Raw genomic sequence first — 16,169 nt, forward strand, 5'->3', positions numbered from 1 at the left:
TTATCTTAACTTGCCCTATGACTCATTAGAACAGTAGGATATCTCTATCTGTCTATGTGTCCATCTGTCTATCTATCTATCTATCTATCTATCTATCTATCTATCTATCTTAAAGGAAATTTATTGTGATGTCTTGGCTCATGTGATTATGGAGTATGAGCATTTCCTCTGTTGTCTGCAAGCTGAAGACAAAGGAAAGGCCTGGGAACCAGGAGAGCTAATGGTGTAAATCCCAGTTTCGGGGCAGAGCCAGTATTATTTACTCTTATTTTTCAGGTTACATCTACCACTTAATTTCCTAACACTGGCATTGCCTGTAAGATCATGATACTGACATTGAATCAAAAGCCTCTCAATCTACCCAGCACTGGCTGCTCCAAACGTTCCTAATGGCATCTTAAAAGGATCTTGGCCAGAGATGAGGGTGGGGGTGATGTAACATAGTTTGACCTTTAACCCTGGCTCCTGAGAGGTGGCCAGAGGTAGCTGCTAAACCCTTGGAATTTCCTGAGTGATGGGAGCATGTCTTTGTAATTTATGGTCAGCCCTGATAGTTTCAAGGTGCGCCCCACGACCATTTATGCTAATGAGATGACTCAGTATAGGAGACTGAGTTGGGGCTTTGACAAGGGTGATTTCTGCCTGGTCCCCAGGGGAGGAGTGTGGGTGGGGTTAGAAAGTGATTCAGCAGCTGATTCCAACATGAATGTTGGATGAAATTCCAATACAAATCTTGGGTGTACTTCCCCAGTTGGAAGTTTTCTGTGTATTGTCATACATATTGTGTGGAAAGGTAATCCCCTTAGACTCCATGAAAGGTTAGTGAACGAACTCAGGAGTGGACTAACTCGGGAGCAGAGTTAGGAGGGAGCTGCCTAGCATCCTGTTTAAACAGGTGGACTAAATGACTGCTGGCAGGAATTGCCTCACATTTTGTTTTAACAACCCATTTGACATATTACACCAGATTAACAAATAACAACATCTGGACCAAATGATGCTGCATTCTCACAAAACAAAAATCCAAGTTACAGTTATTATGCTCTTCTCCTTCCCACGCGCCCTCCGCCCCCGTTTGTAAAGGAGGAACTCCAAAATAGGCCATACCCACATTTTAACATTGTTCACTTGACAATCTGGTACCATCTGCTATTACAGAGTCAATAAAATCATAAACTTAAACCTCAGCAATGATTTGACACGGAACTGAAAAGAGAGCTGGGGTGGAGCCTCGAGCTCCCCCTAGAGGTAAGAAATAATATTTCTATAAATTAGCTTTTATGTTATAATAACTGACTTGATTTCTTATAGAATCAGTTTGTTGACATCTTTGAGGAGCATGAGAGTAATTATTCCATCGTAAAGAAAGCATAAATATAGCACACGGACTGAAAAAAAGAAAAGGCGCCAAGGCACACTGTAGCTGGCCAACTTTTCTGTTTTGCCCCTATACCAGCATCATGGTGGGAATGTGGGTATCTGGGTGCAACTTCAGTCCACAAATATGTTGCTTGAAAAAGCTGCACAAGCTTCTCCTTAAGTCAATTAAATCAGACTCTCTGGACATCAGACTCTATTAAAAAAAATCTCGCAGGTGACTCTAGTGTGCTGCCAACCTCTGCTCAAAAGATGCTTCTAAACAACATCTAATAAACCCTAAATATTCTATTTTTGCCTCATAATTGTAGATCTGGTAATTCTTACTCTTTCAGGAACCTCAATTTTTTTTTTATTTTTTGTGAGAAATAAGGTAGATCTCTATCCTGGCTCAGGGCCTTCTGTAAGGAGTTTTAGTTTTAATGGTTTTCCTGCACTTCCCTGTGCTAGAGTTGCTTCTGCAATCATTGGATTGACTCTTTAAAATTGATCTGTTTAGATCTGAGGCATATGGCAGGGGAGGTGAGGGAGAAGTGTCAAAATAGGGGAGAGAGGAGTACAAGGGACTATGGTAACGGATCATGGGTGGGAGGAAGAAATAAGGGGACTACACCTTAGGGGAGAAATCAAATATTGTCCAAAAATTAACAATGATGTAAAAAATAAATGAGTAAATTAAAGAAACCTGATCTATTTATAATATGGTTCTTCAATAGAACATCAGAGACTTTAAGCTCTTATGCAGAAAACCCTAAACACAATAATAGCCCTAAAGACTCCGTTTCCTCAGTTCTGTATCTATCATTATGGGATGACTTTTGGAAGAACTGGGAAGGAATGATGATTGCATGTATATACTTGTTGGATACTGTAACCCTACATTCTCCTACAACTTATGTTTAACTATGACTAAAGAGACATAGAATAACTTGGAAGCTTGAAGAAAAACTCAGCACACTAATTTATATGCTTGCTTTGGCTTAAACAAGAAATGTTTATAATTTCCTGTTTATTATTAGAAGGAAGAAAGAAGCACATATGCAAAGTATTATTCGACCAGTTCTCTCCCTCTTCAACCTTCAATTTCAATTTTTTGAAAACTAATACTCCTAAAGAAGTATCTTGTGAGAAGTCTTTGTCAGCATGTAAAGGGTGGTTACTAGTATCCCAGGGATACCTATTCTTCCAACTTCTTTCTGCTTGACCCTCTTTGTCATATGCTCTTCCCTACTTTCCTTCCTCCCTCCTTCCCTTCCCTCCCTACCTTATTGAGGTAACATTAGTTGATAATACTGTCATTTTAGGTATATAGTTTCTCACCTAAAAAACCCTCACCACCAAATGTCAAATCACCATCCACCACCAACCAATCTGCTTCTTGAACTTGTTCTGCTTGTTCCACTTGCCTTCCCTTTCCTCTGGTTACCAACATTCTGTTTCCAGAATCAATTTTGTTTTGTTTGTTTGCTTGCTTTGTCTTTATATTCCACAATGAGTGAAACCATGCAGTATTTATCCTCCTGATTTATTTCCCTTCCCATAACCCCTTTAGGATCCATCCATGTTGTCACAAATGGCAAGATCTCCTCTTTTTCATGACCAAATAGTATTTCTTTGTGCATATATACAATGCATCTTCTTTATCCAAACATCCCTAATCAGGCATGTGGCTTGTTTCCATATCTTGGCTGATATGAATACTGCTAAAATGAACATAGGGGTGTATATGTTTTTTTCAACCTTATTCTACTCTGTCTAGGTGAGTTTGTTCATTCATGTTTTAAAACCCTTGCTCTTAACTTCTTCTTAGACAAGTGGAGTTTTCCAAGATGACCTCTTTTGGTTGGAATGGAACTGACTGGTATATAGGTAGGACTTATACTGGGGGGAGAAAAAAGCCTGATAGTTGAGCACTGAAGAATATCTGGTTGTGAGGGGAAATCTGAAACACCTATGAAGTCCAAGTGAGCAGGGAACAAACAGCAAAATGTTGGTCAAAATGGGAGGGTTGATTAAAAAAAGAACTAGCAAGACAGTATGAGTGGGTTCAAAAGAAAAAACTTGGCTATATTTCCAAATTTGAGGAAGTCAGTGGATGGGAATCTTCCAGTTGACCTTGTCCAATGCCATGGAAAAGAGGCATGAAAGATTCCAAGGAAATTCTAAAGCTTATCCTGCTTCAAGTAAGCTGGTAATCATTTTGTCTACAGCTTCCAAGGTAGCTTTTAAGTAGAATTCTGTAGATAACTGCTACGGGGGTTTGCTACCTCCAAAGTGCTCTGTGAAGTAACAGCTGTAGTTCCTAGTTAACCTGGGGAAGTCTCTCTGGTCTCACGCCCATTAGTGCTCCCCCTGGTGTGTGAGTTGCTGCTTTCTCTGTGTTCAGTGCTGGCCTGCTCACAGTGATGGAACACACATCCTACTCTTGTGGGAAGAACTGCTTCCTGGTTGGAGACCACACCATTGCAGATAAAAATACAGACATCAAGACACTTCCTGTGCAAGGCAAAGAATCATTCCTCCAACTTAGGACAGGGGTGTAGAGTGTATTTAACTATATGATATTTAGTATTATATAGATAATTATCCAGAAGGAAAAGAAAAATAGGAGATTTCATGCTGGAAGGGTTTTTTGAATAATTTCTTATATTTAAAATTTCAATGACTAATTTTTTATTTCAGTAATCAGAACTTGAATTTCTGATTAGATTTGTATCAGGAGAGTCCCTAACTAAGCTATTAGAATTGTAGGCCTACATGCCTCAGCATAATTACTAATGATTGGACATAATTTAAGATAGAATCTCAGGGAAATTTTAATTTTTTCCCTCACCTCTTCCTTTCCTTCCTACTTTCTTTTTCTATGACAAAAGCTAAGGACTGGAAATATCGTTAAAAATGGAAGAATCATTACTGTAGCAGAGGTACCTCTATAAACAAAACTGCTCACCTTGTTAGTCAAAGGAAACCTGCCTAAAACTCATGTCACAAAACAGAAGGGCACTACCATATTCCCTGTTGTAATTTTTTGCCTTTTGGAAAGGATTTTCATAAAGCAGAGTTTCCTAAGTTTCTTTTCAAGAAAAACAGGTTGTCATGAAGAGTAAATTTAAGTTTTATAATGCATGCTAAACAAGAGAGAGGCCTTACTCTTAAATATTAACTCCCCAAAGCAGTACTGCTATAATAACATAAAAATGAGAAAAAATAGCCATAAGAAACACTTTTTAAATTATTATTTATTTTTATTTTTAATTAAAATTTTTTCTTCCCTCCACCAAGCCACCTATTATTTATTTTTAAAAAGCAAACATTAATTTCCTATGTCCTTCAAATATATTTTCTTTTTAGTCTTTGTAATAAGTCTAGGATAGATGGCTATTATCTCTGTTGTACAAATAAGCAAAATATAGCTTAGAGAGTTTAAGCAATGAGTACAACTTCACACAACTGTAGGCCTCAAGCCTAGATCTTTATCTTAACCTCTCATTTAGACCATCTTGAGGGACCACCTGGGTTAGTGCTTCCCAATGTGGACTATCCCTACTCATCCAACAAGTAGGTGTTGAATGCTTTCTATATGCCAGGCATGCTCACGATGGAGGTTCTGTCATGAATATTTTTCTATTCCCTTAAGAAGTTCACAGATTAATTCAATTTCTTCCAATTTCCTTCTATAACAAAATTCCTCTTTAGATCTCTTCCTTGGGCAACTACCCAGAAGTGGAAAACAGATGGCTCCTAGAATCTGCAGTTAACTTAAATGATGTGTCAAGGGAATACAGAATTCTAGGAGCAAAGCTGCTTGAATTTTGACCAAGACCTCTATCTACCTAGTTAGCATTTGCCATTTGAAACACCCAGAGGTTCTATAACATCTATGGTCCCACTTTGTGGCTTCCTCCTCAATGTTTTCCAAACCTCAGTGTACCTCAAATTGCCTGGAGATCTTGTTAAAGTAGATGGCTTAGCCCCATCCCCAATATTTCTAATTCAGTATTTTAGGTGGAGTCTTAGAATTTGTGTTTCTAAAAAGTTCCCCGGTGATGTGGATGCTTTGAAAATCCTTCCAAGATCATCTATGTCTAATTTTATTTTTCCTAGTTCTATTATGGAATAATTATTTCTGATGAGATCCCTAGTGAGTTGATTCTTTCAATAAATACTTGCTCTTTAAGGCCTCAGCGCTTACTCTACTTTTCACTATTCTATCCTTCCAAGATCTGTATTGAGATCTTTGTTAAGAAGCCAGAGATAGGGCAAGTGAGTAAGACTCTATGGCTGGAAGTTTTGATATATAACACAAAATTTTCTGTCTTAACCTCTACCTCTATGTTAACTTTCAGCTTTAATGTTCTCTTTAATGCTCAAAGTTTGTTTCAAGATGATCAGCTGCATCAATAAAGTTTATTAATGTGCTAAAATCATCAAAATTAGTTCAGTCCTTTCAAAGTTTTCATATAATAAAGAAATACAAAAATACCCATCAAATTGAAATAAATATCTTAATCATCCACTAGGTACCATGTACACAGAATATAGACATTGAATGGCTTATCACATGTATTGATGAACAGGAAGTTGCCATATATGGATTATCAACATTTTAAATACTCAGAATAAAATTAAGAATACTCTACGCTGAGTTTTTGAAAAAAAAAAAAAAATACATGAGCATCAGATGATCTGATGAATAAAAGTTTCAGGATCATGTAATGCCTGTGAGTTATCAGTATACCCACAACTGTCACCATCATCAGCATTGACTGAGTGTTCACTGTGTGTGCAGTGTTATGTTCTTAGCATGCATTATGCATTGTCTCTTAGTCCTCACAAAAGCTGTGAGGACTGTCATCTGTCATCTCCATTTTACTAAAGCTTAGAAATCCTTAACACTAGTGGTACTAAGTGTTGGTGTTTTGGTTAGGGCAGGAAGCTTGGGTGTCCAGGTGCACAAACTTTGACTTCATGGAAGGGTGGAGGATTGTGAAATGAGTGGGTAGACTCAGGCTACTTCCCAGCAGTCACAAGTACTCTGCCCAAGTCCTCCCACTGATGTCAAGCCCAGCTGAGCATTGCCCTTTTCTTGTGTCCTCCCACCCTTTGGTGTGCAGGATGTGGCATTGCAGCTAGTGACATCACAAGGGACAGCACATGTCATCCAGCCAAAGACACCAGGAGTATAGTCACCCCAGGGTAGGTCATTTTGGAGAAATGGAATGGACAGTTTTATCCCTGGATGTTTCCCTCAACCTTGCATTTTGATCATGTGAGGAATGTCCTCAGAGAAAAACAAAGATCTTTCTGCTATCTAGATCAACTTGGCAGCACTCACAAATTCTCTTGCTGCTTTGAAATATATCTCAATTTTCATATGTCCACATTGGAACTCAACCATCTTCCAGTCTCTGCAAACATGTCAAGCTCTTCTCGTATTTCCACTTTAAAGATCAGCTCTGTCATGCTCACAGTTGTCCAAGTCAAAAACCTGTTCTTCACTGTTTTCTTCCCATCCCTTACACATGGAATTAATCCAGCCTTAGCAATTCTTCTTCTTAAAAGATCATCCACTCTTTCCCCATACCACAACTACCTCTTTGCTTTCTCTTTGTTTGCTACTCTTTTAGCTTTTCTTCATGTTGCAAAATGAGCCTTATAAAACAAATTATTTTGTTGCATTCTTACACACCCTCTAACAGCTTTCCATTGCTACAGCATAAGCTTCAAAATCCATAATATGACTTAGATGGTCCAGGTTTGGCCCTTACTTCCCTCTGCCGTCTGTCTTTGACCATTTAACACTCCCATGGTGAAGAATTTGTTTTGCTTATTCTTTTTTTTAACTTAAAGATTTATTTATTTATGTATACAAGAACTGGAGGTGTAGGCCAAAGGTGTGGAGGAGTGAGAGGATTCACCAGAGGCAGAGTAGGGAGCAAAACAGGCAGATCTAATGATATACACTGCTAAGGGGAGCAGCAGGTGAGACAGAAGAGGTCTGCTGCACCATGTGGGTTAGCTCCCTGGCCAGGGATAGAACTCATGTCACAGTGGCTGCCGATAGCTTGATAGCACTGAGACTTTAACCCCTGCCCCACCAGGGAGGCCCTGTTTTTACTTCTTAAAAGGGCCAACTATTGTCTTCCATCTGGGCCTTCTAATATGCTGTTCTCTCTCTGACATACTCTCCCCTCAATTCCTATTCATCTTTCTAACATACATTTAAATATTCCTCCCCCAGGAACCTTTCTATAGAGTCTTCTAAACTAAGGAACGTATGATTCTATAAATGACTCAAACTTCTCTAATATACTTATTCACTTTATCAGTAAATACTCATTTGATAGTCTATCTTGACTATGAGCCTGTAAACTCAGAGATGGCTGAGACCCTATTTAGTTCATAAATGTATCACATGGCTTCATACATAGTAAGAATAACAGAAATAGCTAATTGATTAATTAATCAATCAATGAAAGACTTAATAAGGGGGGCAAGAATTGTATTTCTGTACTTTTCTCAGTCACTAAAATCCTGTACACAAAGTTCTTATCTGTACTATTTTTTATTTGTTTAAAAAAAACAAAAATCCAAACTGGGTGAGAGGTGTCAGAAACCTTGTTTTATGTCTAAGTAAAACTGCAAATGGCAGGTGAATTCAGTGGTTGTTATTGTGAGGTGACTGAGGTCAGTCTTCTTACTCTATTCTTCTGCCCTGTGCTCTCCATTGAGATCTTGGTAGGCCCGGTTCATGCTAGAATGTGCAATTTTTTTCTATTAACCTTTTTTTTTTTTAAAAAGGATTTTTTAAATTTATGCATACAAGAACTGGGTACAAGCCAGAGGTGTGGGGGGTGAGAGGATTCACCAGGGATGGAGTGGGGAACAGAACAGGCAGACTGACTGAAATACACTGCTGAGGGGAGCAACGGGTGAGTCAGGAGAGGTCTGCTGCGCCATGTGGGTAACTGCCTGGCTGGGGATTGAACTTGTGCTGCAGAGGCTGCGGACAGCTTCACAGTGCTGTGCTTAACCTCTTGTGCCACCAGGGAGGTTCTCTGTTAACCTTATTGTTCTACTTTCATTAAAACTCATCTAAAGCTATATCTTTTCCTGCACTCCTCCACCAAGACATATCCTACAGTCTACTTTATTAGCAGCCATTGGACCACAGGTTTGGAAAAAAAAACCCAGACAATATCTAACCTTACCTAAGCGTCCTATGCTTTAATTGCTTTCATTTTCATGCCATTTAGCACCAGTTGAAAAGATACTCAGAATCGAGGAATGCCCTACTTCCAGATACAACTTATGTAGATGGTACTCATTGATCAGAAGTCCCTGTTGGAAGGCAAATCCCTGGGAGGGAGAAGACTTTGACTTCATTGCCAATGTAAGCCAGGTTTGGTAGGGTTTAAGAGGAGAAAACATTTAAGGCATTGGGTTCCCTGGGAAAACAAGATTAGAGGAAAGCCATATTGATAGTGGGAAGAGGGTATAGAAATGGAACTCTGGCGCTTTTAGGAAAGTGGACCTACTCCCAAGTTTATCAAGTTCTTGTCTCACACTTAGGAAGACTTGAAAAGAGAAAGAGAAAGCTTGGAGGACAGAAGAGCCAAAGACTTAGCACTGATAGTGCTGGTGTATGTGTCCCAAGGTGGGAGAACAGAACTGTTCATTACTGTTACTATTATATGCACACACTTTATCATAATTGGAATTAAATTCTGAGAAGAAATGTATATATTTGCAAGTAATACTTTAGAATGTGTGCTCATAAATTCATTACAATATTTCATGTCAAAGAAGTTGCTAGATATATTCAACACATTTATGGTTAGTTTTTCTCATGAAGTTCTTGTTAGGAATTTGTTACTTCAGGGCCTCCCTGGTGGTGCAAAGGGTTAAGTGTCAGCACTGTGAAGCTATCCTCAACCTTTGCAGCATGAGTTCACTCCCTGGCCAGGGAGCTGACCTCTGGCCAGGGCAAAGCAGACCTCTCCTGACTTACCTGCTGCTCCCCTCAGCAGAGTATTTCAGTGGATCTGCCTGTTCTGCTCTCCACTCTGTCTCTGGTAAATCCTTTCACCCCTCCTCACTTCTGGCCTACACCCCAGTTCTTGTATGCATAAATAAATTAATCTTTAAAAAAAAAAGAATTTGTTATTTGACCTGTCACACATTGAGTATTTTGAATGAAGAAAGCAGGGGAAGCCAGAATAATCTCTCCCAAAGCATATTTCCTCCTTGAGAAATTAAATATGAAAAATGATAATAAAAATATGATTACCCACCACAAAAAATTACATTTAAAAAAATCATGGATGATAAAGTCACCTAGCCCAGTGACTTTCAAATTTTTAAAAAGCAAGGGGATCTCTGTTTTCGGTTTTGCTTTTCAAATGAAATATCATACCAAAACTAGGTAGAAAACAGTTAAAAGCAAAGCTCCTTTGAATGAAACTGAGGTAGGACCCTCTAAATTCCTTCTACTTGTTTCTTCTTTCGTTCTACAGGGAAGAGGCCTGATTAGAATTCAGTTGGGAAACTACTAATCTAGTATAACTCATCATGATACAGATAAAGTTGAGATCACACCAGGTTGACCTTCTAAATCCAACTACACAAGAAGAGGATTAGGAAGTAACACTTTTTCAGGCATGTGTTTCATACAGACACATATACAATGACATGCTACATCCCTGCAAGAAGATATTCAGAGCATGCTGTGCTTTATAGTACGAAGCAACACATGTATTGGATGCAGGTATCCAGATATTACCTAAGTATTTGGATCACCTTAACCTTTTTTGTAAGTTCCGTGTCCTCTCAAGAATTTTATTAATTCCAAAATTTATGTTTTCATTTATCACTGCTCAAAGCTCTTATTTTAATGGGATTAGCTGGATTTACAACTGTAACAGGCTGTTTAGTTAATACTTTCCCTCCTCCCTACAGCGTCATACCAGGGATGGGACTCGGCTCTAAGATATAACAAAGAATTCTCTTAATGTGGAATGTTTTTATTTGATTCTAGCATTGTAATTCCTGAAAGAAGAAGTTTATTCTGCCAAATGTCTTGTGGTTATAACTGGAACTTTATGATTTAAATGTTTAATATTTGTTCTTTAGCATATAAACATAAGATTAGAAGAGTGGCTTTGACAGTACTGGTAAAGAGATTATTGTTCTGACCTAATTTTGAAATTACAAACAGCCACTTCCAGTTCTGGAAAATTCCCAATGACTTACAGAGACAAACTTTGCCTCATTTTCTCTAAGGAGAGGAAGAGAATTAAAATTATTGTGGAATAGAGGGGAACAAGTCTCAAAGTAAAAATAAAAGAGGGAACTGCGAAATAGTCTCAACACACACCGGTCGAAGGGTGAAGACAGGGACAGAGAGAGCATGGGCTGGTCTGGAGTGCCCTGGAACATGAGTCAGAGGAACAAGGACAGGGAGATGCCATCCCAGTGAGTTGATGAGGGAGGTATGAGAATGTCGCGGGAGGGTAGTACCGCGAAGGGGAAGTCATAAAGAAATGGAAAGATTTTCATCTTTGACTTTTTGTATTCTGTTTTGGGGATGGCTTAGATGCCTTTTATTTTCACTTGCCAATATAAGAGATGCATATTAGCTTTCTATTGCTGCTCTAACAAGTAAAACAAACTTAGTGATCTCAGCCAACACAAATAATTGTATAGTTCTGTAAATTTGACATGGGTCTCTATAAACTAAAATCAAGGTGTTGGAAAAACTGTATTCCTCCTGAAGACTCTTGAAAAGAATCAATTTCCATGTCTTCTCCACCTTCTAGAGACCACCCACCTTCCTTGACACATTGTCCCTTGCCTCTTCAAAGCCACTTATGTTGCATGTTTCCCTGACCATTCTTCCACAGTCACAGCTTCCTCTGTAAAGGTCCTCTGCTTTTTAGGATGTTCAGTATTCCATTTGGCTCACCTGGTTAATCATCATTTCTCAAGGTCCTTAATCACATCTGCAAAATCCCTGTTGCTATGTCTGTTAATATTCCACAGCCATCATTCTGTCCACTTCAGGATAACTCCTTCTTTGGTTCTCTCTTTCTCTCTCTCTGCATAGAAGTACAGGGGTACAGGCCAGAGGTGTGAGGGGTGAGAGGATTCACCAGAGACAGAGTGGGGAGCAGAATAGGCAGATTTACTGAAATACACTGCTGAGGGGAGCAGCAGGCAAGACAGCAGAGGTCTGTTGCACCATATGTGGGTTAGTTCATGGTGGGGATCAAACTCAGGCTGTAAGTGATAGCACTGATACATAACCCCTAGGCCACTAGGGACGACCCCCCTACTCTAATTATTTTAATCAATATGAAATAAAAATGCTAAAGCTAGCCAAAAGAATTCTTTCCTCTTTCTACTTCCTATAAAGCTTATTTCCACCCTAGTCTGTTTCTTCTGACCTGTCTAAAGATGGGAGTCTCTAAATATCATATGTCTCAAGGCCCCAGAACCAGCTCAGTTTTTTGATGTTTGGAGGCTGGATGACAAGCACGAATACTTGTGATTAGTAAGCAACCTTCTATCACTACAACCAGATTATTCCAAAAGGAGAATGAAATACTTTAACCACTCTCATTTTTCTCAGAGAAGGCAAGAGGCCTGTAGTGCTATTCAATTAAAAAATCTCATTGCAGACTGTGAAGGCAGAATTTTTGTTTTATTTTTAATTTAAAATCAAGCAAGCATGGTAAGAACGGTATAGGGAAGGAACTTGTCTCTGTGAAACTGCAAGCATCACAGATTATAATAATTAAAATGTCAAGTGCTGTTTTTTGGCAACTTTTGAGCCTCCCTGGACTCCAAAGACCTTGCCATGAATCCTTCTGCTCCAACCAGATATGTCCCAAACTTAGTGGGAAAGACTTTACACCTGACTAGTTTCCTAATCAAAACCAGAGATCTGCTCCCCACCTAGCCTTTGACCTAAAGGGCTTCTCCTTCCTGCCAGCCTATAAACCTAGCAAATTACATTGTCTAGCAGAAAAGCCTGTTCCCACGTGCCATCCCCATGTGGTCTCCAGTCTGTATGGTCTACCACCTCCCCTGGGCCCTGAGAATAGGTGACTAATGAATTGCCACCAGTCTCATCTGTTCAGTATTAGATGTCATGTGTTTGGTGACTTATACTATTTAGGGCAGTGAATAGGAAGTGATCAGAATATGTCTGCTTTCCTTGATGCAAAGTACTTGGTCTGTGTGCTGGAAAGAGACACATGAATGCTCTTAGTGCTTTACTAAGAACCACAGGTCGGTCTATGGGAAAGGGAAAAGAGTTAATACTCGAGGAGATCAGAATTCAATATATGATGAAGTTGGAATTTTTTCTAGGGTTTTCCAGTAACAGAACAGAAATGTGAAAGGACAGAGCATAAGGAAATTGTTTTCATATGCAGCTCACTGGCTTCTTTGGGTCTCCTGAGACTGTTCAAAGACTGTATTACTAGATGCTAGAATATGTTGCAGTGGAGGGCAGGGGAAGTGAAGAAAGGTTCTCATCAAGACAAGGTCCTATGGTATCTCATTGTTTCAATGAAACGTTTGTCTTGACTTTCATAGCAATAGGAAGTATGCCTGTAATAAGCAAGATCTAAATTTAGAAGAATTTGGTGTGTAGAATATAAAAGGAACTACAAATCAATAAGGAAGATGACTAGTTCATTGGAAGAAAGGAAAATTCTGATAGTTAATTAATATTTGAACAGGTCATCATTTGTCAAAATTAGGAAGTCAGATAACACCAAGTTTTCATCAAGATATGAGAGAACAGGCCTCCCTGGTGGCGCAGTGGTTGAGCGCTGGGCTGCGAAGCTGCCCGCAGCCTCTGCAGCACTGGTTCAATCCCCGGCCGCCAGTGAGGGTCCCACATGGCGCACAGACCTCTCCTGCTGTGCCTGCTGCTCCCCTTAGCAGTGTACTTTGTCAGTCTGCCTGTTCTGCTCCCCACTCTGGCTCTGGTGAATTCTCTCACCCTCCCATGCTTCTGACTGTACCCAGTGCTTGTATAAACAAACAAACAAACAAACAAACAAATAAATAAATAAATAAATAAATCTTAAAAAAAAAGACGTTAAAAAAAAAAAAGATGTGGGAGAACAAATCCTCACCACCATGGGTCCAGTAGAAACTGGTGTGGCTATTCCAGTGTGCAATCTGACATATTTAGAAAACTAAGCATACCTGTGGTCTGTAACTAGCATCTGCTCTTCGGAAATATCACAGACATCCTCAAGGATGTGTTTATGAAGGTGTTTAGTCAAGTGATATCTGTGGTTACAAAGAATTGGGAGGAAACTAAATGACCATTGATTTCCAAGGCAATGGATAATTGAATTAATTTTTATTAATGAAGTACCATTTTTTTACATCCTTGTTAATATTTTGACAGTATTGGATTTCTTCCCTCAAGTGTGGTCATCATAATTCTCCTTTCGCCAAAGCACCCGTAGTCCTTCACCATAGTCCATTGTGCTCTCTCCTATACCACCCCCTTCCTTACCCCTCCCCATTTCCTGACCCTCTCGCCTTCACTTCTTGGTTGCTCAGATCTATGGTCAACTTTCAAGGGTTGGTTTTAAAGTTTTTCTTTGCCTGACCCTTTGTTTGGTTTCTCTGTATTCTACATATAAGTGGAATCATCCAGTATTTATCTTTCTTCTTCTGGTTTATTTTGCTTAGCATCATCCCTTCTAGCTCCAGCAATGGATAATTTTAATGTACTGATAAGACTGGATTCTCAGCATCAGTCAAATAAAAATAATTTAGGTGTATATTCTACAACATGGATAGATCTCAAAAACATAATATAGAATAAAAATAACTAAAAAACAGGGTAGCACTTACAGACAGTCCATTTTATTTAAAGACCCAAATGCAAAACTTATATATTTTTATATCTTTATAGAAATCTCTAAAGAAATTTATAATAAGTAGGCTGAACAAGAGTGTTTCTGTATGCAGTGGAGGAGACAGATGGGATTGTGGATGGGAAGTGCAAATGAGAAAAATAGAATAAGATACAACTAACTGATAATAATAGTTATGGGAGTTATGATTGACTCTTCTTTCTTTCTTCTTATTTGTTTCCTTCTTTCCTTTAAAATTATGCTGTTAATTTTGAGTATCAACAGATCTTTGGAACAGCAGATTTCTGTTCTGGAATACGTGATGACTGGCTTGGCTCCTGAGCAAATTGGGCATATTAAGTTCCCAGGGTGGATCACTGAAAGAAGGAAAAAAGAGGGAGAAGTAGTTCTTGAATGTTAAGAATTTATATTGGACAGTTCATTTAATTATCTAATAGTGCAGTGACATAATGATCATCATCACTCACAGACTCAGGGAGGCTTACAATCTGCTCAGTGACATACAGTGTCACACAAAATGACAGAAGTGGAGCTTGGATCTGGTTGATGCCAAAGACCATAATTTTGTTCTATTCCCCTGAGGGATCTTGATGATCATCTGTACCCTCCTCCACCACTAACCCCCACCCTGCATTTTCAGAGGGAAAACTGAGGTCCTTAGAGATTAGTTGCATTGTCCCAGGTCTGATGGTAGTTGAAGGAAAAACTGGAGTTGGAACCTGGGTGCTCTGGACCCCATTATCTGCACTGTTTTAAGCTCTCATAATTAGAGAATTAGATTACACATAATCTAGTTATTGTTGTAACATCAAGTGATACTTTCTTTGCTTGAAGACATTCTTTAATGCCTTTCTTCCTAGCTATTTTGTGCCCTGTTCTACCACCACAGTCACCAGTGTGTTCTCTTTTAGGAAATATTTGCTGCCTCAGCAGGTACCTGAAGCTGGGAATTTCTAGGCACTCAATCTAGAAGTATGAAGGAACCAAGGACCAGAAGCTGATTTGAAGGCACTTATAAGGAAGGTATTTCTTATAAAATAATCTACAGATAGAATTTATTCTCTAGAAAGCTGATGAGCCCTAACCATGACAGTTTATTGAAGCTGAGACTGACACGCTTGGTAGGAATACTTAGAAGTGACTCAGATGTAAATAGGAACTAGAGGATGGTTGGTTGGTTTGATGATTGACTCTCTAAGACTTGTAATTAGTCTCTAATCTGAATTACAGTCATGTAGAAGAAATGACTCTTCAGTAGAAAAATAAATGAATGTATTGGCAGCACCTATAGTCAGTCTATAGTTTATGTAAATTCTGTTTCTTTAAAGGTGCTTGAATGTGAATAGGCAATGGATGATTGCTTTGTGCCTCTGTGCCCCAAGACTGAAGACTACATTGTATTAGAAGAGGTTTAAAATTATCCTTCTCATCCTTTCTTTTCCCACTAATTTAGGATCACATGAAATTCAAGTTAAGCACTTACTAAGCACTTACTAAGTAGCCTCCCTAATCAGGGGAAATCGATGGAATACAAGTTCCTGGGAATGTAGGATTTACTCTTGAGCAGAGAGGAATGTGAGAATGGTGTAAGGAAGAGAGGATGTGTATAATGACAGATCATTCATGCCCATAAAGGACAGATAAGACAGAACAAGGTAAGCTGTTGAAAAAGGATGAACATGGAAAGTTCCATGGGTTGGCCCTGGGAGTGGGGGTTTGGGATGCACATGGGATCAGAACATCTGTATACATCCAGGAAGGGGGACTTATAAGGAAAAAGTGATGAGTGTTCTGTCTTTGCTTTAGAGTTGGATAGCAGGTTTGCAGACTTTTCGTTGGTGGGTGTGCAATACGCATTTGAGTTCAGAAGATTCTTTCTGGAAT

The 16,169-nt window shown here is 39.0% G+C and overlaps 1 protein-coding gene across 1 annotated transcript in view; it reads left to right on the top strand.

Moving 5' to 3' along the window:
• The window catches only part of TNFSF4 (TNF superfamily member 4), a 124,797-nt gene that overhangs the window by 55,358 nt on the left and 53,270 nt on the right, over window positions 1-16,169 (top strand). The window contains exon 2 of the mRNA XM_037506470.2: window positions 15,197-15,308. The gene's annotated coding sequence lies outside the window, so the exon portion shown is untranslated. The remainder of the gene's footprint in view (window positions 1-15,196; window positions 15,309-16,169) is intronic.

This window comes from Talpa occidentalis, unplaced genomic scaffold, assembly GCF_014898055.3.
Source record: "Talpa occidentalis isolate TD23 unplaced genomic scaffold, MPIMG_talOcc4v2.1 talOcc4.12, whole genome shotgun sequence".
In the NCBI taxonomy this organism is placed as follows: domain Eukaryota; kingdom Metazoa; phylum Chordata; class Mammalia; order Eulipotyphla; family Talpidae; genus Talpa; species Talpa occidentalis.